This window comes from Hemiscyllium ocellatum, chromosome 15 (assembly GCF_020745735.1).
Source record: "Hemiscyllium ocellatum isolate sHemOce1 chromosome 15, sHemOce1.pat.X.cur, whole genome shotgun sequence".
NCBI classification, from domain to species: Eukaryota; Metazoa; Chordata; class Chondrichthyes; order Orectolobiformes; family Hemiscylliidae; genus Hemiscyllium; species Hemiscyllium ocellatum.
Window position 1 is genome coordinate 9339136 of NC_083415.1, and position 26597 is coordinate 9365732.

The window sequence follows — 26597 nt, forward strand, 5'->3', positions numbered from 1 at the left end:
GTAGATAGGATGGTGAAGAAGGCATTTGGTATGCTTTCCTTTATTGGTCAGAGTATTGAGTACAGGAGTTGGGAGGTCATGTTGCGGCTGTACAGGACATTGGTAAGGCCACTGTTGAAATATTGCTTGCAATTCTGGTCTCCTTCCTATCAAAGATATTGTGAAACTTGAAAGGGTTCAGAAAAGATTTACAAGGATGTTGCCAGGGTTGGAGAATTTGAGCTATAGGGGGAGGCTGACAGGCTGTGGCTGTTTTCCCAGGAGCGTGGGAGGCTGAGGGTTGACCTTATAGAGGTTTACAAAATTATGAGGGACATGGATAGGATAAATAGACAAAGTCTTTTCCCTGGGGTCAGGGAGTCCAGAACTAAAGGGCATAGGTTTAGGGTGAGAGTGGAAAGATATAAAAGAGACCTAAGGGGCAACTTTTTCATGCAGAGGGTGGTACGTGTATGGAATGAGCTGCCAGAGGATATGGTGGAAGCTGGTACAATTGCAATTTTTAAGAGACATTTGGATGGGTATATGAATAGGAAGGATTTGGAGGGATATGGACTGGGTGCTGGCAGGTGGGACTAGATTGGGTTGGGATATCTGGTCGGCATGGATAGGTTGGACTGAAGGGTCTGTTTCCATGCTGTACATCTCTATGACTCTAAATGCTTATCTGTCAGGGATTACTACCTGTATTCGTCTTTCGATATGGGGTATTTCAATGTAAAGTTGCTTCAAATGGATTATCATTTATTCTAATTGGGTACTTGTTTGAAGTCAGCACTTAAAAATTTCACATGACTTTGGTCCAGCTTTATTTGTATTTGTTTCGGAATCATGTAAAAAGCTTTTTAGTAAAGAAGGTAGAAACCAGAACTTGCTTGGAGCTTTTTGATGGGATAATTCTCTGGGTGAAACCTGGAATTGCATCTGCAGATTTTGTTGCAAGAGTACATAGCTGTATTCTCTCTGGTCATAAGAATATAAATAGCCATAGGATTGGACGTTTTGGCCCATTGAGCTGCCTTTTACCATTCATGGCTGATCTGCTTGTTCCCCCATGACTCCACTTACTGCAAAAACTCTGTAAACTTTGACTCCTTTGTAAATCTGCGACTCTCCGTTTTGAATATATCAGATGATGCAGCTCTGTTGCTGTCAGGATGTGAATTCCATAGACAAGCCATCTCCACAAGAAGAAATTCCTCCTAATAACATTTGAATGGGAGACTTGCTATTTTCAAATTGTCCCTCGTAGTTCTTGCTTTCTCCATGTTAGGAAACATTGTCTCACTATCTAATTTGACAAAGCTCCTTTGAATCTTATATTTCAACAACATCTCTTTCAATAACCTCTTAAATCCAAGCTGCTTTTATCATAAGACAACCTAGGGATCAGCCTAGCAAACCTTCTTTGAACTGAAACCCGGCACTGGAGATGTTGTTTTACCAGTGCACTGTACAGGTGTACAGTAGGACTTTCCTACTTTTTTGCTTCATCCCCTTTACACCACAAGTCAAATTCCATGTTTTCCTAATTGCTTGTACCCCATAGTAACTTTGATTTATATTTGAGGACACTTGGGTTACCTATGTAATGTTACATTGTATAGCTGCTCCATTTAAATAATCTACTTTTCGCTCTTCTTGCTCAAGACAACTTCACACTACTGTATCTACAAATGTTTGGCCTGCTCATTTAACCTGCGCTGAGAATTTTTTTGCAGAATCTTTGTATATTCCTTGCAACTTGTTTTCCTGTCTATCCTTGTACTATCTGCAAATGTGGCCGCACTATAGTCTGTTCCTTTATCCAAGTCATTAATATAGATTGTAAATATTTGAAACTCCAGCTCTGATCCTTGTGGCATTCCTGTAGTTGGTTTGCCAAACTGAGAATGACCCATTTATTCTGCTTTTGGTTCCCTTTATGCCATTTCTCTTTCTATACTAGTATATCACTCGGAAGATTAGCTCTTTGAGTAATCTTTTATGTGGCACCTTGTGAATTGGAAGTTGTTTAATTACTGGATTTCTGGAGTTAATTTCCAGAGCTCTGCTGGCAAACTCAGATGAGGTACTTTATGGATCCATTTTTGGGTGACAGTTACATTAAAAAGCATGTTTTAGGTTATGACTTGAGGTAACAATTTTGTAATTGTTCTGGGGTAGCAATGAGGGGCCTTTATCAAATCTAATTTTTTGGCAAAATTTACACTCCAGTGATTTGCAGGATATTTGTACATGCAAAATCTTATGTATTTCTTTCTAAAAAGCAAATGGGAATGGGATGCTTTGCAGTATAGACCATTTTGTTGCTATTGTTGTGAAACTGCGACCATTTTTCAGCTTGTAAAGTTTTAACAGTGCTTTTTCAAAAGTACGTGGATTAAATTGTGCATGAGAATTTGTCAGCTTGCCTCATTTCTGTCTGGATTTAATTTTTTACTCTGATAACGGATTCCTCAGTGACTGGCATTGAACGATTGGTATGATTTTTATGTTGTAAAACGGGTGATGAATTTTCATATTTGCATGCTGCTTTGTGGTTATTTAGCAATGTGGAAAGCAGCTATTAAATGTTCTAAAAATGTATGTTTTGAGTCGAGCTACCAAACGATGATTTGAACTTATCATTTTGGAATGGAGAGCCAATGGCTTTGTATGTTTTATGGAGCATCATGCAGAGCATTAACTATGCTGGGGTATACATGTGATATTTTTATTGCGTTTGCTCTTAATTTGGTGTCATTATGAAGTTGTGCAAAATTGAGTGAGACCTTTTAAACAGTGACACATTCTATACCAAACATTTTGCTCATATCTTGTGCATGCATGTAGTTTTCTGGCCAGCAATACATTTTTGAATTCGATGCAACCTCCACTGGTAGGGACACCAAGCTATTCTTTTTGTTCTCTGAATAAGGACTTTTAGGTGCAGAAAAATTAAGTATTTTCAACCAATTAAGGATTTTAAATAAAATACATTTTGGCAATTTTATCCTATTTGGGTGCATCTCATAATACCCATAATTTAGCATATCTTAATGCTTCAAGAAAAATTAGAAATGATACATTAACTGTGTGGTAATATCTTCTAATCAACGTGTTCAAAAATGTTACTACGTATTCCTGAAACAGGTGATACTTGAATCCGTACCACTTCAAGAATGTGAATTGAGGCTTACCTATTTTGATTTGAGACAGAAATTAGCACGATTTTCAAGTGGAGAATGGCAGTACCCAATTTTTTTTTAAACAAAAAAAGTCAGATGAGGTTGGAATTAAACTAAAATAGTTCAGTGAGATATCAGTATCTTGACTGATAGGCTGGAACACATATCACATGTCCCAATCTCATTGCCACTAGGGTATGGACAAGACCATGGCGACAAAGCAGCTGCATAGGGGTCATGTATGTCTTGGACCAGTGAGAAAATGACTGCTTGTTCCAACTTTGTATAATGTAATAAAAGTTTAGGACAAATGAGAAGTAACCACATGCATGTTTCACTCATCAGTTTTAATCTTTTACAATCATTTGAATTTGTCCAAATCCTAATTTCTTTGTTATGGTAAGAGTTTTTGAATATCATTAAAAGGTGTGGTAGTGCTTGATTACACCTGATACCTAAAGCGGAAGATGTTCGATTTTTCAACATTAACATCTTCATTTGAGATCCTTTCCCTTTCTTCCACAGGCCAGAAATAAATGTAAATTATTACAGTTTTGGAGACCAGAAGTGCAGTATTGCAAATTCATATATTTTCCTTTAAATGCTCATAAATCACCTACTGGAATCTCTATTGTTCCTATGTAACTGCAGCCAAACCAAGTCTTGCAATGCAAATCACTCTTATTGCAAATACAACTTATTTCAAAGTTCCATTCTACTTTAAAGTATTTCTTTGTATTTTATTATAATCAGGTTCAAATATTTCCTGGATCCTTGAATATTATAATTTGTTCAGTACTCCTTTTGTCTTGCCCACAAATTATGTAGCAACTCATAAAATTCTGTTAGTATTGGTTTTATCTTCTGATTTTGTTCCAAATAGTGAAGGAGTTCAGACATTATTGCATTAATGAGGATATTTTGGAAGTGGATTTTATTCCCTATATAATTTTAACCTGGATTACTTGTTTTTGTACTATAATGTTGAGGCGAGAATTAGTGTTACTACACATTTGTTGCTGGGTAATATCCAATCTTGGATTTAACAGCATTTTCAGAACTGCCCAATTCAAGGCCTTGCTGTTAATGTGTTAAATGAAGAGTGGGCTGACTTGATTCCAAATGTATTTAAATTTTAAAACTCTGTTCATGCACACATTTTGTAAATGCTTTGTAAACTGCAGAAATGGGTGGGTGGCTAGCAGGTTGTTGCAACTTTAATAGATCAGATAAAAGATTGGGCATTTTGTTATTGCACGTTCAAATGAGTAAATGTTACATTTAATGATTGACTGCAGAAATTTTTGAGGATTGAATAGCAAGCACAAGAAGTGGTTTGTGCAAGGAACTCACAAAAAGTAGTTCATTTTTGAGTTGAAATGCAATTTTAGCAAGGCTTGGACATGTTAATGGGGGCATATTTGAGGTTGTAATTTACTGAATCATTTTTAAAAATATGAAAATATTGACAAGATGGTATTTAACTTACGATTTTGAAAAAGAAATGCCATATTATTTCCCTCTATTTAGATAAACGTGCTGCAGAACATTTAGGTAGTGTCTGTGTAGATTTTAGTGCAGTGACTGTCACTGGAATTGGTCAGCTAACATAAGTTATGTGCTGGAATTGCACTTCTGTCACAAGTAGTTCATGAACTCTGACAGAAGTAGATATACAGTTTAGTTGACAGTTATATGTTGCAAAGTTTATAAAATGTTACTGTGCACAATGTAACTCAATTCAAATGGTCACCAGGTTGAATCCACAGAAGTTGCTTTGGTACTAGTTACTGTATATTATTTTTAGTTTAGCTGATGCAAACACTTTAATTGCTAGTTTAAATTTATATTTGTCTTATTTGCCTGCAAGGCAAACTTTGCAGAATCAAAAGGAGAAAATCCAGTTTAACTGTACTGTGTATTACTTATTATTCCTATGATCAGCATGTTATGCCTTTTTTGAGTCCATTTGTTTCAAATTCAAAATATTTCTTGCTATGGAAACAATCCATGAAAAGAAATTGATCAAAGCATTTGCCTAAATATTTGGAAAGGTGAGACTGGTGTTTGTTTGGAGGAGGAAGGATACACAAATATTAGGATCTTCATTTCAGCATTGTATTGTTGTGTCCTAATATTTGTAAAAGATGTTCAGACTTTTTTTAGTACTCACCCATAAACACATTAAATGATTGTAATTTTTCCTGTTAGTATCATTTATTATGTGACACAGTCTGTAATCCCTGTGAAATCTGGTTAGTAAATCACTCAATCAGATTTCCCATCCAGTTCTTGAAGTTAAATTATGGAAAGCTGTTGAAACTGCTATAGAATAGTTGCTTGGATACTTTGCATTCACTTTTGTTCACTGTGCAATTACTAACAATAAATTTAATGGGAGCTGTTACATATTGAAAATTCTCTGCCTGTTGACTTAATACCATCGTCAACCATATTGGTGAATTTTGTAAGTTCTAATTCATGTTATTTTGTAGTTTTGCACATTGCAGTATCTATGTATTATAGAGCTAAGAGGTGTGAGGAGTTTTGAGTTAGTGAGTACTCCTGAGTATTTTGTTAGCAAGGCTTTATGTTGAATTCTCAAGTTGATTGAAATTTTAATTAGAATGCAAGAATTTTAGAGATTTGAGTTTGCCAGTCTCTAGGGAAGGATATCTTAAGGTTAAATCAATTTGTTGGAAGGTGAAACTAAGTGAGCAATGAAAATGTTTGTAGTTTGTACTGCTCCTAAAGACAGTAGAGAAACTTAGGAATAGTGGCAATGTGGAATAATAGCAAGAGGATATCAACAGACACAAAAATAAAAACAAAATGCTTCATCTTAAATGGTGGTAGTATCCGCTGATAAGACTAGATTGAATGTTTGCAATCAGTTTCAACCAGAAGAGTTGAGTGAGTGATTCATCTCTGGCCTCTTTGGCATTGTGACGGTGAGATTCTCAATCTTCAACTAATTTCTTTCATTCCGTGTGTCAGCAAGAAATAGCTGAAACGACAAAGACCATTTATCCTGATGAGATTAGATTAGATTACTTGCAGTGTGGAAACAGGCCCTTCGGTCCAACAAGTCCACACCGACCCGGCGAAGCGCAACCCACCCATACCCCTACATTTACCCCTTACCTAACACTACGGACAATTTATCCTGGCCAATTCACCTGACCCGCACATCTTTGGACTGTGGAAGGAAACCGGAGCAGCCGGAGGAAACCCACGCAGACACGGGGAGAATGTGCAAACTCCACACAGTCAGTCGCCTGAGTCGGGAATTGAACCCGGGTCTCTGGTGCTGTGAGGCAGCAGTGCTAACCACTGTGCCACCGTGCCACCCCAGAATCCATCTGTGACACTGAAAATTTGTTTCAGCACTGGCTATGTCCTTCATCAAGCTATTCCAGTTTAATTAAAAACACTGGCAATCTTGGTTGTTGGGTTATATCTTGTCTGCAGAATGACAAAGACCAATCCAATCTAGTTAGTCACTGCCTCATCAGGAAATGAATGAAATATGTAATTGACAGTGTTATCAAATTGCACATACTTAACAATAGCTTGTTCCCTGTTCACTTGCTTCTAGAACTAGTAACAGCCTTGGTCCGAATGTGATCAAAAAAACTGAACATAAAATGAATTGATGGACTGCCTTTGCCTTCAAGGCAGCATTTGACTGAGTATGGCATCCAGGAAAATTAAAATCAGTGGAAATAGTGAGATGAAAACTCTCTCTCAAACTAGAGGGGGGCAGTTGATGGTGTTTGTTTAAGGTGAGTCATCATCTGGGACATCACATAGGTAGTGTCCTATACAACAGCATTTGCTTCATCAACAGAAGGTCAGAAGTGGGAATGTTTATTGCTGGTTGTGCAATGTTCAGCACCGTACATGACTTATCAGATGCTGTACATTGACTTGGACTGCTTCATGAAGACTTGGACAGCATTCAGACTTTGGCTAATTACCAAGTACCATTGACATGATGCAAGTGCCATATAATGACCATCTCCAACAAGAGAATGTAACTATCACCTGATGATGATCAACAGCTTTGTCGTCACTGAATTCCCAACCATAAGCATCCTGGCAGTTTGTGTTGACCAGAAACTGAAATGGATGAGCCAGACATCAAAGCATATTTTCTAATCAGTCTGTTATGATGTTATGTCATACCTCTGGACCAAGTGGGATGTGAGCCTGGAGGCCCAGGTTCAAAGACAGAGACACTACATCTGTGTCACAAGCACTTTCTAAACAAAAACGTTTTCTTTAATCAACCTGCTTGAACATGTTAGGACACCTCTGAAGAAGTTGGGACTTGAACTTTTGGCTCAGAGCTAAAGACACTACTACTGTGCCTCAAGAACCCAACAGCAGGATAGGTAATTTCTAATCGACCAGATTAGAGATGACTTTTACATGCCTCTCAAGCTGGTGGGATTTGAACCCAGCTAGCTCAAAGGTAGGAACATTAACCACTGCACCACAACAGCTCCTCCAACAGCAGGGTAATGGATTTGACCCAATGCTTTTCAGCTGCTTTATTATTTACTTTCCCTCTGGCAGTAATGGAGATGCTTACTGACACAAAATGTTCAGTAACATCAGTAATTCCCTAGATATTGAAGCAACCAGTGTCCATTTGCAGTCAGATTTCGACAGCATCCAGACTGAGGTGAAGTGGCAAATAATATTCGAGCCATGCAAGTCTCCGGCAATTACCAGCGCAAACGTGGAATCTGACCATGACACCTTAACATTCAACGGCTTCACCATCATTAAATCCCCCCCCACTGTCATTGTCCTGGGGGTTACCATTGATTAGACATAAATACAGTAGCTACAAGAACACGTTGAGGCTGGAAATTCTATGGTGACTAACTTGCCTCCTGTCTACCCAATGCCTGTTCACAATCTACAAGCCATTTGTTGAGGGGATACTCTCCCTTTTGCTTGGGTGAGTGCAGCTCCAGTAGTATTCAAGAAGCTTAAAAAGTGGGGAGCATAGTGACAATATTGCTGCACTAATAATTCAAAACTCCATGTCAATGTATTGGGGATATTGGTTCAAATCCCACCTTGGCAGATGGTGACATTTGAAATAAAATCTGGAATAAAGAGCTGGTCTAAAGGTGACCATGTAACTGATGTCAGTTGTTGTTTAAGAAGCCATTTAGTTCACTAACATCCTGTTCATGTCTTGGTCTGGCCTACCTTTGACTTCAGACTCTCAGCAATGCAGTTGACTCTAAACTGTCCTCTGGGCAGTAAGGATGGACAATTCGCATTGGCCCAACCAGTGATCTCCGTCTCTTGTAAACAAATAGTAAAAATCATCCAGGACACAGCAGTCCAATTGATAGGCACCTCATCCATCATCTTTAAGGTTTACTCCCTTTGCTGCCAATGTGCAGTAGTGACTGTGTGTATTGTCTATAAGATGCCCTGCAGTGATTTACTTGGTCTCTTTCGTCTGCACTATTGCCCCCATTAGCAAGGACAAGTGCAGAATAGGCGTGAGATCACTGCCTACAAGTTCCCTTATAAGCTGCACATAATCCCGATTTACCGTTCTTTCCTGCTTTGCTAGGTGAAAATCCTGGAATTCCCTTCCAAACAGCACAGTGGATGTACCCATCTGTGATGGTTCAAGAAGATGGCTCACTACCACTATCTCAGCATTGATAAATGCTGGTCAAGCCAGAAACACCAATTTGCATGAATGAATATTAAATTGAGGTGAAAACCTGGGGGCAATTTTCCACCAACACATGCAATTTCCTGACTTGGAACAATAGTGCCAATGAGGGAACTGCAATGCATCATCATCCTGGAGCTCCCTTCCTACAGGTACCATGATGTACCTACACTAGGTAGAAGGTAATGGTGATGAACCGCTTTCTAAGGATCGTTTTAAAGATAGTCTTCAAATACTGGCTTCAACAATGCTTTACAAATCAAATCATGAAAGGATAAACAAAAAGTTCACCTAGGAATCTGAGGTTAGTATTTCCCCTCCTGACTACTTGTTGTTCATAATCTGCAAGGTCCAATTCACGATTGACTTTGCCGATTAAGTGTAGCTCCAACTGCAATTGTAGCTTTATAGGACAAAAGATTACATTATCGGCACTATATTGACCGTCTTACTCGTTTGCTTCCTCTATGAACAGTATACAGTACACAGTGCTGCCACTGTCTACAAGATGCACAGCAACATCTTGCCCAGGCTCCCACCATAGCATCTTCCAGAATCTGAATTCTCCCACGAAAAGAGAAGGGCAATGAATACATGGGAGCAGCACCACCACTAATCCTCATTGTCTTGTGCACTTGTTGACTTGGAAATATCTCGTAATTGCTGTACCAAAACATGGAATGATTTTTAAAAGCAGGTTTTGGGTATATCTGAAGGAGAGTTGTGCTGAGCTCAGCTTTAAACAAAAAAAGCCAAATAACTGTGAATACTGGAAATCAAACAAAAACAAAAATTGCTGGGAAATCTCAGCATTTCTGGCAGCATCTATGGAGAGACAGAGTTAATGTTAACTCTCCTTTTTCTCCAAGATGCCAGACCTGTTGAGTTTTCCTGGCTATTTCTGTTGCAGCTTAGCATTTAACTCTGTTTCTCTCTTCATAATTGTGGTCAGGGCTGCGTTTCTCCAGCATTATGTTTGTTTCAGATTTCCAGTGTCTGCAGTATTTTTTCCTGATAGTGTGTGTATCTATGTCATTCAAACTGCAACAATTCACCTTCTCGAGAACTATTGGGTTTAGGCAACAAAAGCTGGCCTTATCAGTGACATATCCACAAATGAATAAAAAAGTAACTTCGACAAATTAAGACTTAATGTTGTTTGAAAAACTATGTAGCCAAATATCAGTGCATTTTTCAAGAATGTCAAGGTTTCTTTTTAACGGTGAAAATACTGTTTCACGACACTCAAAGTAGAAATGGAACGTATGAATGGATATAGTTAGTGAATGTTGGAATATTCATTCTTCTGTTGCCACAAATATGCAATGTAACTTTGTTTTGAGGAGTGTATATTATAGTTAAATGTTTGCCATACAAAGATTAAAATGTCAGATTGACTTGAAAGGTTTTTTGCATTCCTGCTGTAATCCATTTGTTCAAACTGTTGTGCTGCAAGTTATTTTTGTTATTATTAATCATTTTTGCATGGGAAAAACTGAGGGAAATAAAAGGTGTGGGCTACCAGATCTGATAGAAGACAGCAAAAAATCTATCATCAGGACCTTTTTCAGAGTATTTAGTTTTAGCATGTTGTTTGATTTAAACATTGAAAGCACACTGAACGTTCTCAAAGTTTTGCAGTGTTCAGTGGCCACCACTGTTAATTGTGAACATCATTAGATGCAAAGAATACACGTGTTCTTGTCACGACCTATGTCATGGAAGTATGGTAAGAAATTGCATTTCCAGAATGTCTCTTACGTCTCAACTGCAATGAGGATGAACAACAGGGTTCTGAGGCAGATAGCAAGGAGAAAGCAAAACGGCATTTCTGACATCAGGCCTGGTGGTGGTTGGAGAGGGCATATGCTCTTGCTCAACTTTTGTACCACTCCAGCTGGGACTCTTAACTTTCACCAGTTCTCCCGATGTCCATTGTTAATGTTGCATTGAAGGAGTCGTCACCCATACCAAAAGCTGTGACCCAATCAGTCCATTCTGTACTGTTTCTTCCCTGTTTGTGCCTGTGTAAGGGCCATATTTGATTGTGTAATCACTCAATTGTTCAAGAGGCAGCAGTTTCACATGTAGTGAAATTATTCTGGCTTTGACAAAACCTGATAAAATGGAACAGTAGATTTTGTTCTGAAGAAACATTGTATGCTATATGATTCTTGGTTTCTTAACTGTTTAGAGCTATCTTTTTTTTGTTGTTTTTTTGGAAAAGTGTTGCACATAGAGTCTAACAGTAGTAACACGCTATAGTACAACAGTTGGTAGCACATTTATCATTAATTTTTTTGCTACAGCTGATCATACAAGTTGGAGTTTTCTGTGTAAGGTTTACTCATTTTGAGATCAGTTTTTCAATGAATTAAATCAAATGTTGCAAAGCTGGGGAAGGAGTATCTTGTAAAATTGAAAGCATTGTTGAGAATGAAAAGGTTAATGAAACAATTTCTATGATACAGAAAGCCAGAGGATACTGAAATTAAGATCCATTGCCTCCAAATGCTTTAGTTACCAATTCCTTTCAAGTTCATAAAAATATTAGTAGAGTAGTTTGCCGCATCTGTCATTTTTTATTTTGAATCTTTGATTTGCTGTGCAATGAAGTTATGCTTGGAGTGAAAGCTGAACATGCCCTGAAGGGAATGCTTTGTTCTATCCCACCTACCAGCCTGCCATCCCATTTTTTTTGATAGCTAAAATAGCAGCAACTATTCTTCAACAATTGACACTAAACTGCTATGAGAATTTCAATGTCATTGCAGCATGGATAGAGGCCCTTTGGCCCATCATGTCTATGTCAGTCATCAGGAATGCATTATTCTAATCCTATTTTCCAGCACTTGGCATGCAGCCTTGTATGCTGTAGCACTTCAAGTGCTTTTCTAATATTTTGTAAATATCTTCAAGGTTCCTCCCTCCACTACCATTTTTAGGCAGTGCATTCCATTTACCCGCAGCCTTCTGGGTGAAAAGATTTTTTCCTCATTCCTCACCTTTTTTTTTGTATGTACCCTGTCTATACCTCTCAAACTTTGTACACCTCAAATGGATTAACCTCAATCTCTCTGCTGTAAAGAAAACAATCCCAGCCTGTCTTGTCTCCCTTTATAGTTGAATTACTGCAGTACAGACAGCATCCTGGTGAATCCATTTTGCACCCTGTCTAATGCACGCACATTCTTCTCTGTATTGACCAGAACTGCAAGCAGTACTCTAGTTGTAGTCTAACTAACATTTCATACAACTCCATCATTACGCCCTTGCTCCTGTGTTCATTACCTTGACTAATAAAGGCAAGTATTTCAAGTTACCTTAACCACATTGTCTACTTGTCCTGCAGTTCAGAATCTTTGCACACACGTATCATGTCCTTCTGATCTTTTGATTGGTAGAACAGTACAGTGTGCATACTCTTGCATTGTAAATCCTCCCAAATGCATTACCTGACACTTCTACTTCTGCCATTTAGTTGATTTTCATCGTCACTGATAGCATTAACTTGCACTGCACAGATTTTTCTAAGTCACTCTATTCAGATGTGTCACAAGACATACAAGGCAAGTGAAACCAGCCTGGGCATTCTGACCCAAATGTAGGGACACTACTTGGTATATTCTTTCTAGGCGAGCGCAAATGGTGTTACCTTTTAGTGAAGAGGTGAGTAATAATGGGCTTTGTTTCTGTGAAGAGATAAATCTTCTCAAAAGGGTATTGTAGCTCACTGGTAGAGTTTTAACTTTATGGGCAGAGGGTCTGATTCATATTCCACCTGCAGTAGGTTTTGCTTTTTTAAAAAAAAGTCCTTTTAGAAATATTTTGAAATGCTCAAATAAGCCTTTATATTGATAGTAAAGCTCCACGACACTTTTTTTAAGCCAGTTTCTTTGTGGCTGTTGAACCAACTGGATGTTTAACACCTCTGTTTGGAGGTTTCCACATCCTAATTATGGAGATTACGACTTGTGTATATCACCTTCATGGAGTGGCTGTCTCAGATCTTTGCCTCTCTGGTTTCTTTCAGGTCTCTGATTTGTTACACAATTCTAATTATGATGATTTGGTTTGTCCTTGCATTATTCCACATATGAAGATTCACTTGTATATCAATCTACCAGATACTGAAAAGCATTCAGCTTATAGTATTGAGCTTGGTTGTGTTGCGGTGTGTAACTGACTTTATTTACTGTTGAGCTTGTTAGCGATGACTACTTTTGTAGCTTGTCTCAAATGCTGGTGTTACATTATTGTTTTAAATGGTCATAATGATTTGAAAATAGGCAAAATTTTATAGTCAAGCCATTGGTAGTGAAAGGTCTATCTGTAACTGACCAATCAATTCAATTAAATAACACTTTGGATTTAACTCCATTTTGGTTTTGGGTTGGAAATAATTCTTTGGCAGTTGTCTTTTGGTTACATTTTTCTCTACTGTTGGATAAATTTGAGCTAGAGCCAAGATTATTGAGAGCACATGTTAATGATTTGGATGGTGGAAGTGAATGTATTGTCACCAATTTTGCTGGTGACAAAGTATTTGGGAATGCAACTGGTAAGAATGACAGTCTTCAGAGGAATATATGCAGGTTAAATGACTGGATAAAAACTCTACAATTTGGTTACAACTGGGGAAAATATAAGGATGTGCACTTAGGCAGAAAAAATAGAAGAGCTGGATATTAAATAAGGAAAGTTGCAGTATGTGGATTTGGGATCCCCGGGCATGCATGTTCAGGTAATAGGGAAGGCATTAATTTCAAAAGGAGTAAGGTGGATAAGTGGGGAACTTATAGTAAAACTATACAAGGCACTAGTTAGACCACACCTGGAATATCATGAACAGTTTTGGACTACTTACCTAAGGCTAGCATCAGAGGCAGTCTGGAGAGCGTTCACTAGGTTGATCCCAGTTATTGCTGAAAAATGTGTTGCTGGAAAAGCGCAGCAGGTCAGGCAGCATCCAAGGAGCAGGAGAATCGACATTTCGGGCATAAGCCCTTCTTCAGGAATGAGGAAGGTGTGCCAAGCAGGCTAAGATAAAAGGTAGGGAGGAGGGGCTTGGGGGAGAGGCATTGGGAATGCGATCGGTGGAAGGAGGTTAAGGTGAGGGTGATAGGCCGGAGAAGGGGTGGGGGCAGAGAGGTTGGGAAGAAGTTTGTAGGTCAAGAAAGCGGTGCTGAGTCCGAGGGTTGGGACTGAGATAAGGTGGGAGGGGGGGGGAAATGAGGAAGCTGGAGAAATCTGCATTCATCCCTTGTGGTTGGAACGTTCCTAAGCGGAAGATGAGGTCACCCACCCTCTGACGACCCCTTCTCCCACCTCCAACACTCCCCGTCCACCTGGACACCCCGTGCTGGCCTCTTACCTGCCCTCGATCTCTTCGTAGCCAACTGCCGCCCCAACATTGACCCCCTCAACCTGTCCACCCTTGTCACCCACTCCAACCTCTCACCCTCGCAGCGTGCAGCCCTCCACTCCCTCCGCTCCATCCCCAACCTCGCTATCAAACCAGCAGACAAGGGAGTTTGGTGTACCGATCTTTACATTGCTGAGGCTAAATGCCAGCTTGCGGACACCACCTCCTTCTGCCCCCTTGACCATGACCCCACCTCCCACCACCAAACCATCATCTCCCAGACCATCCATAACCTCGTCACCTCAGGGGATCTCCCATCAACTGCCTCCAACCTCATAGTCCCTCAACCCCGCACCGCCTGTTTCTACCTCCTGCCCAAAATCCACAAACCTGACTGCCCCGGCCGACCCATTGTCTCAGCCTGTTCCTGCCCCACCGAACTCATCTCTGCATACCTCGACAAGGTCCTGTCCCCCTTAGTCCAAGAACTCCCCACCTACGTTTGGGACACCACCCACGCCTTCCACCACCTCCGTGATTTTTCGCTTCCCCGGACGCCAATGCCTTATCTTCACCATGGACATCCAGTCCCTATGCACCTCCATCCCCCATCACGAAGGCCTCAAGTTTCTTCCTTTCCTGCCAATCCAACCAGTACCCTTCCACTGACCCCTTCCTTTGAGTGAACTGGTCCTCACTCTGAACAACTTTTTTTCCAATCCTTCCACTTCCTCCAAGCCAAAGGAGTAACCATGGGCCCCAGCTATGCCTACCTTTTCGTCGGATATGTGGAACAGTCCATCTTCCGCAGCTACACTGGCACCACCCCCCACCTCCCACTTTTTCCTCTGCTACATCGATGACTGTATCGGCACTACCTCGTGCTCCCACGAGGAGATGGAACAGTTCATCCACTTTACTAACACCTTCCACCTCAAATTTACCTGGACCATCTCAGACTCTTCCCTCCCTTTCCTAGACACCTCGATTTCTATCTCGGGTGACCGACTCAACACGGACATTTACTATAAACCGACCGAGTCCCACAGCTACCTAGATTATACCTCCTCCCACCCTGCCCCCTGTAAAAACGCCATCCCATATTCCCAATTCCTTTGCCTCTGCCGCATCTGCTCCCAGGAGGACCAATTCCAATACCAAACAACCCATATGGCCTCCTTCTTCAAAGACTGCAACTTCCCCTCAGACGTAGTTGACGATGCTCTCCACTGCATCTCCTCCACTTCCCGCTCCTCTGCCCTTGCACCGCGCACCTCCAATCGCCACCAGGACCAGAACCCCACTGGTCCTCACCTGCCACCCCACCAACCTCCAGATACATCGTATCATCCTTCATCATTTTCGCCACCTCCAAACAGACCCCACCACCAAGGTATGTTTCCCTCCCCTCCCCTATCAGCGTTCCGGAAAGACCGCTCCCTCTGTGACTCCCTCGTTAGGTCCCACCAACCCAACCTCCACTCCCGGCACCTTCTGCAACCGCAAGAAATGCAAAACTTGCGGCAGCACCTCCCCCCTCACTTCCCTCCAAGGCCCCAAGGGATCCTTCCATATCCGTCACAAATTCACCTGCACCTTCACACCCATCATTTACTGCATCCGATGTGGCCTCCTCTGCATTGAGGAGACAGGCCGCCTACTTGCAGAACGTTTCAGAGAACACCTCTGGGACACCCGCATCGACCGCCCCTTGGCCGAGAACTTTAACTCCCCCCCCCACTTCGCCAAGGGCATGCAGGTTCTTGGCCGCTTCCATTGCCAGACCATGGCAACACGACGCCTGGAGGAAGAGTGCCTCATCTTCCACCTAGGAACCCTCCAACCACAAGGGATGAATGCAGATTTCTCCAGCTTCTCCCCCCCCAACCCCCTTTGCCCCCAGTCCCAACCCTCGGACTCAGCACCGCCTTCTTGACCTGCAATCATCTTCCCGCCCTCCCCCAAGTCCCTCCTCCCTATCTTAGCCTGCTTGACACACCTTCCTCATTCCTGAAGAAGGGTTTATGCCCGAAACGTCGATTCTCCTCCTTGGATGCTGCCTGACCTGCTGCACTTTTCCAGCAACACATTTTTCAGCTCTGAACTCGAGCATCTGCAGTCCTCACTTTCTCCTGATCCCAGTTATTGTCTTCTGAGGGCTTGCGTAGATGTGGCCTACATTCATTTGGAGAATATTGAAACGAACAAGATTCTTAGGCCTGACTGGGTAAATGTAGGAGAGGTTATTTACATCTGGCAAAGTCTAGAGAGAATATAATCTTGCTAAGGAATCATCCATTTAATATAGAGGTGTGAGGTTGTGAATTTCTGGTATTCTTTACCACAGAAGGTTGTAGTACTGGCTTAGTGTATGTATTCAAGGTTAAGATATAGATTTTGTTTTAGGGCGATCAGGCATTATGGGGATTAAGGTAAGATGGGGGAGATGAGGATTCCGACCAGTCGTGATCTCCTCAAATGGTGTCGACTAAAGCACTAAAAATGTCAATGATAAACCTGGCCCTATCATCTGTGCAAAATTCGATTTGCCAACTTCTGGGCACTAATGCCTAACTTGGAGTGTTGTCTCTCATGCTAGCTTGATGTACTTGCGCTTAAAGAATCCTACCTTAAGTAGTGTCTCAGGTAATGACACTATCCTGGAGTATGCCTTGTCCCGTTGGCAGGACAGACCTTGCAGAGGTGGTGGTGGTGTTCTCTAGCATTGAGAGAAAGTTGCCCTAAGAATCTTTTATCAGTGATTCTGAGCCCCTCAGAGCACCTGGTGGAATAGATGCAAGGAAACTTGAGTAGTCGGTACAACCGCCTTCTCGCCCCTGCTTTTTTTTTTCATGCATAGGTACTCCACAATGTTAAACACCACTTGAAGGAAGCATTGAGGGTGGCAAGGCAATAGATACACTTTAAATGGGGGACTTCAGTATTCATCACCAAGTGGCTTGGCAGGTGCACATCTGACCTAATTGGTAGCACCTTAAATGACAAAACTACTGGACTGGACTGTGGTAGGTGTTTTTTTTTGTTTTAGTGGAGGGAGTACTTGATCTCATCTTCACTAATCTGTCTGCTGCAGATGGATCTGCACAGTCCTTTAGAAGAGCAGATCCTGTCTTTACGTATAGAAAACCCTCAGTGTTGTGGAGCATTATCGCTGTGCTAAATGGGATAGACTTTGAGCAGATCTAACAAATTTTATGAGGCCTTCAGCAGAATTATATATACATAGAATTTCATGGCCCAACATATTCCCCACTCAACCATTGCAATCATGTGAAATGATCAACTCAAGTTCAAGAGGGCATACGTAAAATAGTGACAACCTGGTGAAATGACCATGCAAAAGAGAGCTAAGTGATACCACTATTAACAGAACGGACCTAAGCTTTTCAGTATGACCAAAGCCCATTGTGAATAATGGTGGTTGTTTCAACAACTAGCTAAGAAGGGCATGTCTCCACAAATATAGCCATCCTCAAAGATGGGGGAGGCCAGCACATTGTTGTAAAAGTTGAGGATGAAGCATTTGCAGCAAACTTCAGCCAGAAGTGCCAACTGGATGACTCATCTCTGCCTCCTTCAAAGGTCCCCAGCATTTTTCATGTCAGTCTTCCAACAATTCAGTTTACTCCATTATATCAGGAAGCAGTTGGAAGTGCTGAGTACTACAGAACCTATGGGCTGTGACTTCACTGTGGCAATAGTACTGCAGATCTGTGCTCTACAACTTTTGTGCTTTGAGCCAAGCTGTTCCAGTATGATATAACATGAGCATCGAACAAGCAATGGGGAATGTATGTCTGTATACAGAAAGCAGGTCATATTCAACTTGGTCAATTACTGCCCCATCGGTTCTACTCTTGATCATCAGTAAAGTGATGGAAGGTGTCATCAATAGTGCTATCAGATAGCACTTGCATAGCAAAAACCTGCTCATTGGTGCTGAGTTTGGGTTCTCCCAGGGCCATTTAGCTTCTGATGACGTTCAAACAGTATAAACAAAAAAGCTGAATTCCAGAAGTGAGATGAGTGACTGCAGTTGACTTTGAGGCTACGTCTGATGGTGTGGCATTGACGAAACCCTAGCAAAATTAGTTGAAGTAGTTCCTAACACACAGGAAGATGCTCATGGCTGTTGGTCAGTAACTTCAGCTCCAAGACACCTCGGGAGTTCTTCAGGGTAGTGACCGTGGCTCATCCCTGTTCAGCTGCTTCATATTGACCTTCCTTCCATTGGAAGATCAGAAGTGGGGTTGATTATGCCACGTTCAGCACCATTCGTGACGGCTCTGGTTCTGAAGCAGTCCATGTCTAAAAGTAGAATTGAGTGTGGTGCTGGAAAAGCACAGCAGGTCAGGCAGCATCCGAGGAGCAGGAGAATCAATGTTCCAGGCATAAGCCCTTCATGAGGAAAGCACCACAATCCCATCTCTGATCTCAAGCATCTGCACTCCTCACTTTTTCCATGTCTAAATGCATATTGACCTGGACAGCATCCAGGTTTGGGCTGACAAATGACAATTAACATCCTTGCCACACAGTGCTAGGCAATGACCGTCTCCAATAAGAGAACCAAACCATTGCCTCGTGGAATTCTGTGGCATTATTTTTGCTATGTTTTCTGAGGAAAGGTTGCGCCTATTTTGTCTAGGTAAGATGAATGAAAGATGATTCCATTGTTTCCCCAAAAGTTTTATAGGGTTAGATCAGGTTAATGCATAAGCATGTTTCATCTGGGTTGGGGAGAGGGGTCATCTAGAACCAGGGCACACTAGCCCAGAACAGGGGCAGGCCATTTAGGACTCTGATGAGGAAGAAATTCTTTACGTGGAAGGTAGTGCATAATTTAGTGACATAAATTTAAAGTGAAAAGCAGGAGGTTTACAGGGGATTTGAAGAAAAACGTTTTTTGTCAGGGTGTTGGTGGTCTGAAATGCAGTGCCTGAAAAGGTAGTTAAGTTGTGAAACCTCATATTTAAAAAGTATTCAGATGAACACTTGAAATGTCATGTTATTTTAAGGCTACGAGCTTAGCTGTTAATAATGTATTTTTGTCAGGACAGACTTATTAGACCGAGGGGTCTTTACTGTATAATTGTGATTTTGGCCTTCTGTATTCTAGAGGTTGCTTAGTCATTGAAAATGTTTAAAATAGAGAGTAATTGATTTCCAGGTACTAATGACATCAAGGCATATGGGATGCTATGGGAAGAAATAGCAGTGTGATAGATGACCAGGCATAATATAGAATGACACAACAGGATCAAGCTGAATTTTCATCTTGTGTTTCAATGTTTTGCATCTGCTCTTTAAAAAAAGTTTTTGGAATTTTTAATATTCTAGTGTATCTGGGAACAGATGTTATTTTCTAGTTTGACATTATTGTGCATGTTTATCAGCAGTTGCATTTTGCCATTCTGTCATGTTGTAGTTGACCCTCAAAGCTGGAAGTTCATTGCAAAGTGTGACAGGATTTAATCGCCTCAAGGCCTTCATTTGTCAGTACTTTTTGTTGATTTCTTAATACAACTTTAATACCATATTTATATAATTTTAAAACATACAATGTGTATTTGAAGTTGTGAAAATGTGAAATCATGCCAGGATTGAATGCAATTGTAATCTGAGCTATTAACTCAGTTGGAAAAATTGTGGGTCAGAAAATTTTATAAATATGCAAAGAAACTTCTGTGAAATAGTTCTAGTTATTTTTGAACACTACCTGGTTACATAAATGTTTGTTTTTATTTGCAATTTGACAGTTTAAACTGCCTGCTATGGTTTATCAAAATCAAAGATAGAGACAGGTTACTTATTGGAAAATTTAATTAGAGAATGGTTTAAAAAAAATCAGATTCTTGTTTGTAAAAGTCCAAGTGTGATGTCTTTGTTGTTCAGGTCCCTGCAATCATGAATTGAATTTGTTTTATCTATGACTGCTACAAGTACCAGAACATTACACTATGTATTTACACCATGGACAGCATAGGAGAAAGCTTCTCTTTCTCTCTTCCCCCCCCCCCCCGCCCCCGCCCCAGAAATTACTACCCAACAACGTTGCACAATGCCCAACACAAGTCTGTGTAAACCCGTGTGGAGCTATACTGTTTTTGCTTGCGTGTTTCTTTTCTTTCATAAATATAGCTTCAAATGATTTGGCACTTTTTCCTGTAGGCTTTGAACCTCTGGAAAAACTATAACAAACTCCTTGTGACTATTGCTGATAGTACGCTACTGCGTAATTGTCAGGCCAATATTGGAAACGGTGGTCTCTGGCTAAAAATGGACTGTATTTTTGCAGTCAGTCAGTGTAAATAATTAATTGGTTGTGATTTAAAATATGACTGTCTTTCTTGGTCCTTTTTTCCAAAGAGAATGATGGCTCTGAATGAGTTGATTGTCTAATTTCAGGATTGGTGATAATGATATTTAGCGTTTAATGAGCAAGAGCAGCCTTTTTCACACTGCAGTGCTCTGCTCAGGCTGTTACAGATTACTCAAGAAATCTGATGGCTGTTAAGACTGATAACGTATGATCTTTTTGGAAGATTGCCATTCAAATTGGCAACTTCTTTTGTTATATAATCTCAAACTAGTTATTTACAAGATGAACTAGCCTGACATTTCAGAGACTTGAGCAATTGAAACTGGTTGTGAAATTTTAGTGGAAAGGATTGATAATATCTCTTTTAAAATATTAGAGTACTACTATGCTTTTCATGAAATGCCATAAATGTCAATCTGGGATATGAGTTACAGAAAATTTACACAGTTTCGGATATTACTTCATACTAAGACTTGTGAGCTGTCGGCATCTTTAATCTTGTCCCACAGACATGGAGGTCCAAACCAATCTGAAATTCTGCAATTCACTTTAAAAAAACATAACAGACTTGTCTTGGAGGTGCTGGTGTTGGCTGGGGTGGACAAAGTTAAAAATCTCACAATGCCAGGTTATAGTCCAAAAGGTTTATTTGGAAGCACTAGCTTTTGGAGCGCTGCTCCTTCATCTGGTGGTTGTGGAGGTTAAGGTCATGCTCACAGAATTTAAAGCCAAAGGAGTCCAATATCATGGAGATGTGATAGAGTAAGCAACATTAAACCTTTCATCTTTTATAATGGGATATGTTGGTTTCTGTTCTTCGATTATATATATCCCTGAACTTCTTTTAAATTACAGTCACAAGATGATAGCTCAGGTTTTTAAACAAAAGGTGTGAAGTCTGTATCCTGATGCTATATCAGACTGACAAACGCTCTGTATAGTTTTAGAGTTCTACACGAATTCATGTTTTAACCTCAGTACATGATCTTAACCTCCACAAACACCTGATGAAGGAGCAGTACTCCAAAAGCTAGTCCTTCCAAATTACAGACTTGATACTTAATTGCAGTCTGTAATGTATGTCACAGTCTAATTTACAAAGTGTATGGCTATACCTGGTAAAACATTCTAATATTCTTACTGTCTACACATCTGTATCAAATAAGTATAAAAGTTTCGTGCATTACTTTCAGTGGTGAACATCAAACAGATTTGGAAACTGGATGGGTTTGTGTTGATATGAATTAATGAATGTATGGCAGGAAAAATATTGAACTTTTCAGCTTCCTTTTTTAGAATCTTTTAGAAATCAAAATGTGATTGATCAGTTGGATAAAATCAGTTGGAGTGAAATCTCAATCTATTGAGACTGCTAATGCAGTAAGTGTTTAGGGTGTAGGTTTGCTCGCTGAGCTGTAGGTTTGATATCCAGATGTTTCATTACCTGGCTAGGTAACATCACGGGCGGCACGGTGGCACAGTGGTTAGCACTGCTGCCTCACAGCGCCTGAAGACCCGGGTTCAATTCCCGACTCAGGCGACTGACTGTGTGGAGTTTGCACGTTCTCCCCGTGTCTGCGTGGGTTTCCTCCGGGTGCTCCGGTTTCCTCCCACAGTCCAAAGATGTGCGGGTCAGGTGAATTGGCCATGCTAAATTGCCCGTAGTGTTAGGTAAGGGGTAATGTAGGGGTATGGGTGGGTTTCGCTTCGGCGGGTCGGTGTGGACTTGTTGGGCCGAAGGGCCCGTTTCCACACTGTAAGTCTAATCTAATCTAATCTAATCTAATCTAATCAGTGGTGACTTCCAAGTGAAGCGAAGTTGTTGTCTCCTGCTTTCTATTTATATGTTTGTCCTGGATGGGGTTCCTGGAGTTTGTGGTGATGTCATTTCCTGTTTGTTTTCTGAGGGGTTGATAGATGGTATCTAGATCTATGTGTTTGTTTATGGCGTTGTGGTTGGAGTGCCAGGCCTCTAGGAATTCTCTGGCATGTTTTTGCTTAACCTGTCCCAGGATAGATGTGTTGTCCCAATCGAAATGGTTTTTTTTCATCCGTGTGTAGGGCTACGAGGGAGAGAGGGTCGTGTCTTTTTGTGGCTAGCTAGTGTTCGTGTATCCTGGTGGCTAACTTTCTTCCTGTTTGTCCTACGTAGTGTTTGTGGCTATTCTTGCATAGAATTTTGTAGATGATGTTGGGTTTGTCCATGGGTTGTACTGGGTCTTTTAAGTTTGTTAGTTTTTGTTTGTGTGTTGGTGGGTTTGTGTGCTACAAGGATTCAGAGGGGTTTTAGTAGTCTGGCTGTCATTTCTGAAGCTTTGATGTATGGTAAGGTGGTTAGTGTTTCTGGCTGTGGTTGGTCTGCTTGTCGTGGTTTGTTCTTGAGGAATCTGCAGACTGTATTTTTTTGAGTATCCGTTCTTCTTAAATACATTGTTTAGATGGTTCTCCTCTGTTTTCCAAAGTTCATCTGTGCTGGAGTGTGTGGTGGCTTGTTGGAATAGTGTTCTGATACAGCTTCGTTTGTGTGTGTTAGGATGGTTGCTGGTGTAGTTAAGTATTTGGTCAGTGGTTGTCGGTTTTCAGTATAAGCAGGTTTGTAGTTCTCAGTTATCCTTTCTTTCGACTGTGACTGTTACCATATATCAAAGAAGTTTCAGAAATGACAGCCAGACTACTAAGACCCCTCGGAATTCTAGTAGCACACAAACCCACCAACACTCTCAAACAAAAGCTAACATACTTAAAAGACCCAGTACAACCCATGGACAAAACCAACGTCCTCTACAAAATTCCATGTAAGGACTGCCACAAACACTACATAGGACAAACAGGAAGAAAGTTAGCCACAAGGATACACGAACACCAGCTAGCCACAAAAGGACAAGACCCTCTCTCCCTCGTAGCCCTACACACGGAGGAAAAAAAACACCATTTCAATTGGGACAACACATCTATCCTGGGGCAGACTAAGCAAAATCATGCCAGGGAATTCCTCGAGGCCTGGCACTCCAACCACAATGCCATAAACAAACACACACATCTTGATTATCTATCAACCCCTCAGAAAACGAACAGTAAATGACATCACCACAAACCCCAGGAAACCCATCCAGGACAAACATATAAATAGAAAGCAGGAGACAACAGCTTCGCTTCACTTGGAGGTCGCCACTGATGTTACCTAACCAGGTAATGAAACGTCTGGATATCAAACCTACAGCTCAGCGAGCAAACCTACACCCTAAACCTCAACCTGAGCTACAAACCTTGCAGTACGTGTAATTTTGTAAAATTAATTGAACTAGTTTGAGTATCCATCTCCGTATTGGAAACTAGATTTTCTGTACATACATTTGCAATTCTTTTAAAAAGTGCTAAGGTTATGGCAATTATGCCCAATAGGCAGATGCAGAAATTCAGTATTTAGAGTTTCAATCATGTGAATTAATGAGACACCTCAGTTAATTAGACACTGTGGGTGGCATGTTGGCTCAGTGGTGTGGGCAGCACAATGGATCAGTAGTAAGCACTGCTGCCTCACAGTGCCAGGGACCCGGGTTCGATTCCTGCCTCTGGTGAGTGTCTGTGTGGAATTTGCACATTCTCCCAGCGTCTGCATGGGTTTCCTCTGGGTGCTCTGGTTTCGTCCCACCTTCCAAAGGTGTCCAGATCAGGTAAATTGGCCATGCTATTGACCATATTGTTAGGTGCATTAATCAAGGGTAAATGTAGGATAGGGAAATGGGTCTGGGTGGGTTCCCTTCGGAGGGTAGGTATGGACTTGTTGGGCCAAAGGCCCTGTTTCCATACTGCAGAGCATCTAATCAAAAAATCCTTAGTTTCAAATGCTCACTCCATTTTTGTTTACCAGCAGTGATTTCCAGACACCCCCTTGAGGAAAAATAAAATGCTTAAAGTAATCCTCCATGGCAGTCAGGGAGCAGTGGTTTTTGTTTAAAGGAATGTAGCAGAGCTGTAGTGTTGCCTGATAAGTAAATCCCCTGCCTCCAGTTTCGTGAACCTGTTTGTCCACAAATATATTTGTTTCTCTGGTATGCACATTCTGGAGTGGTTTGTGTGGTGAGAATTATGCAGAGGTTTTTACATGTGGCATATGCATAATGTAGTGCATGACTGAGGAAGTGTTACTTTGTTCAAAGTGATACTAAACGGTTCTGGAGTAAAAGATGCCTTGTGAAGAATAGTAGGGCCTCATTTCTCCCGTTTTCTCAAGCACTATCTCAAAGGCCATTTCAATTTCATTTGTGTAAGTCTGTATGTAATTTGAGTCTCTGTCATGCATTATTGTAAAAAAAACTTCATTGATAAGTGCTCTGGATTTTGAAAGACATTATGTAAATAAATTTTTTTTCTTTTGAAAATTTAAAGCTGAGAAATTGGTGATTAGGACTGGAGTATTAAATGCGTGATGGGATGAAATTTAATGAAGAGTAAAATTATGAATTTTTAGGATCAGTAATGGTAATACAACCAAATGATATAACTTTCTGTTAGATGTAAAGGCCATGTGGAACTCAGTAATGTGCAAACAAATTGAGAGGCTATTAACAATGCATGGAGGGTCTGTAAATAGGCAGAAGTCCAAAGAGATGATTTAAGAGGTATTCAGAATCTTAAAGAACTTGACAGAGTAAATAAGGAGAAAACCGTTCATGGTGACAGTAAAGTTGGTAACTAAGGACCTGCATTTAAGACAAATGATCAGAGGCTTGTAAGTTGTACAAGAATACATCAAATTGGTATTATTTGAAACTCTGAAAGAGATCTGAAAGCAACAGATTCACTAATAACTTTTGAAGTAAATAAAATTTTGCACAGCTATGGGGGAAGAAGGAATTTTGTTGTTCCACCCCAATGAAGCTTAATAAGAACTAAACGTATTAAGAAAGAATTGTGTGAATAAGTAAAGCCCGATATTCTCAATTTTTTACTTGAATAACAAACAGTAAAATGTGAATTATTTGATGTCAAATTCAGCAATTTTTAAATTTTTCTTTTGGACCAAATTTGACAATGTTTTTAATTCCAATATGTATCTATGCAGGTTGAGATCAAAGGCTGCTCACATAAGTGATTATGTCAATGAGCCAGTTATTCAATGGTAAACCAGTTGGCCATCCAACAGAAGGATAGTCCTATTCCTATAAGCTCTGGAAGATTTGTCTATTGAAATATACTCTTGCAGGAAAGGGTGATCCATATGGTTATCATATCCATTAACATGCCCTTTAATAAGAAGTGGTTGAAGGCCCATTCATTCCACTTGCTGGGAGAAAATAAATTTGCAGTCGATCAGTTTTTGAATCAGGGACTGATTTGCATGTCTGAAGCTGATTGGTAACTTGCCAGGCAATGCGGAGTACAGTTAGAATTTGTATTTTTATTCATTGAAGTGACGTGGACATCTGTCAATTTATTGCTTGTTCCTAATTGTTCTTGAGTAGGTCCCTGTGCAGGAGGTGTGTTTAACATTTCTGAAAGTGTTGTCATAAAACTAACACATGGTGAGCAGCTGTAGTATTGGTGTTCAGAGGAATTTGAGGTCATTTGTACAGGAGTTGACAAACCAACATGTAGACCCAGCAAGCAGTTAAGAAAGCAAATGGTATGTAAACCCTCATTGTAAACTATTTGGAATATGAATGCAGAAATCATTTTGCAATCATATCAGGTCTCAATGAGATCACACCTGAAATTACCATATACAAATTTCTCTTTTTACCTGTGGAGGGAAACCTTTGCCTTTCGAGGGAATTCTTAGAATATTCACTTGACTGGTTCATGGGTTTGGGATCCTATGATAAGGCATTATAAACCACACCAATGTTTCCTGAAATTTAGAGCATCGGAGAGTTATTTTATGAAATCTAAAGGTATTAAATTACAGAAGTAAGTGAAATAAGACCAACTGGCATATCATTTCCAGACTTCACTTTTATGGAGAATGAAGTTCCCTTTGTATCCTCAGGTCCTGAAATGCAAATT

At 40.5% G+C, this 26597-nt stretch overlaps 1 protein-coding gene across 2 annotated transcripts in view; it reads left to right on the forward strand.

The window, feature by feature from the left end:
* gnas (GNAS complex locus) overlaps positions 1-26597 on the forward strand; it is a 311904-nt gene that overhangs the window by 125638 nt on the left and 159669 nt on the right. The gene's annotated exons all lie outside the window — the stretch shown is intronic.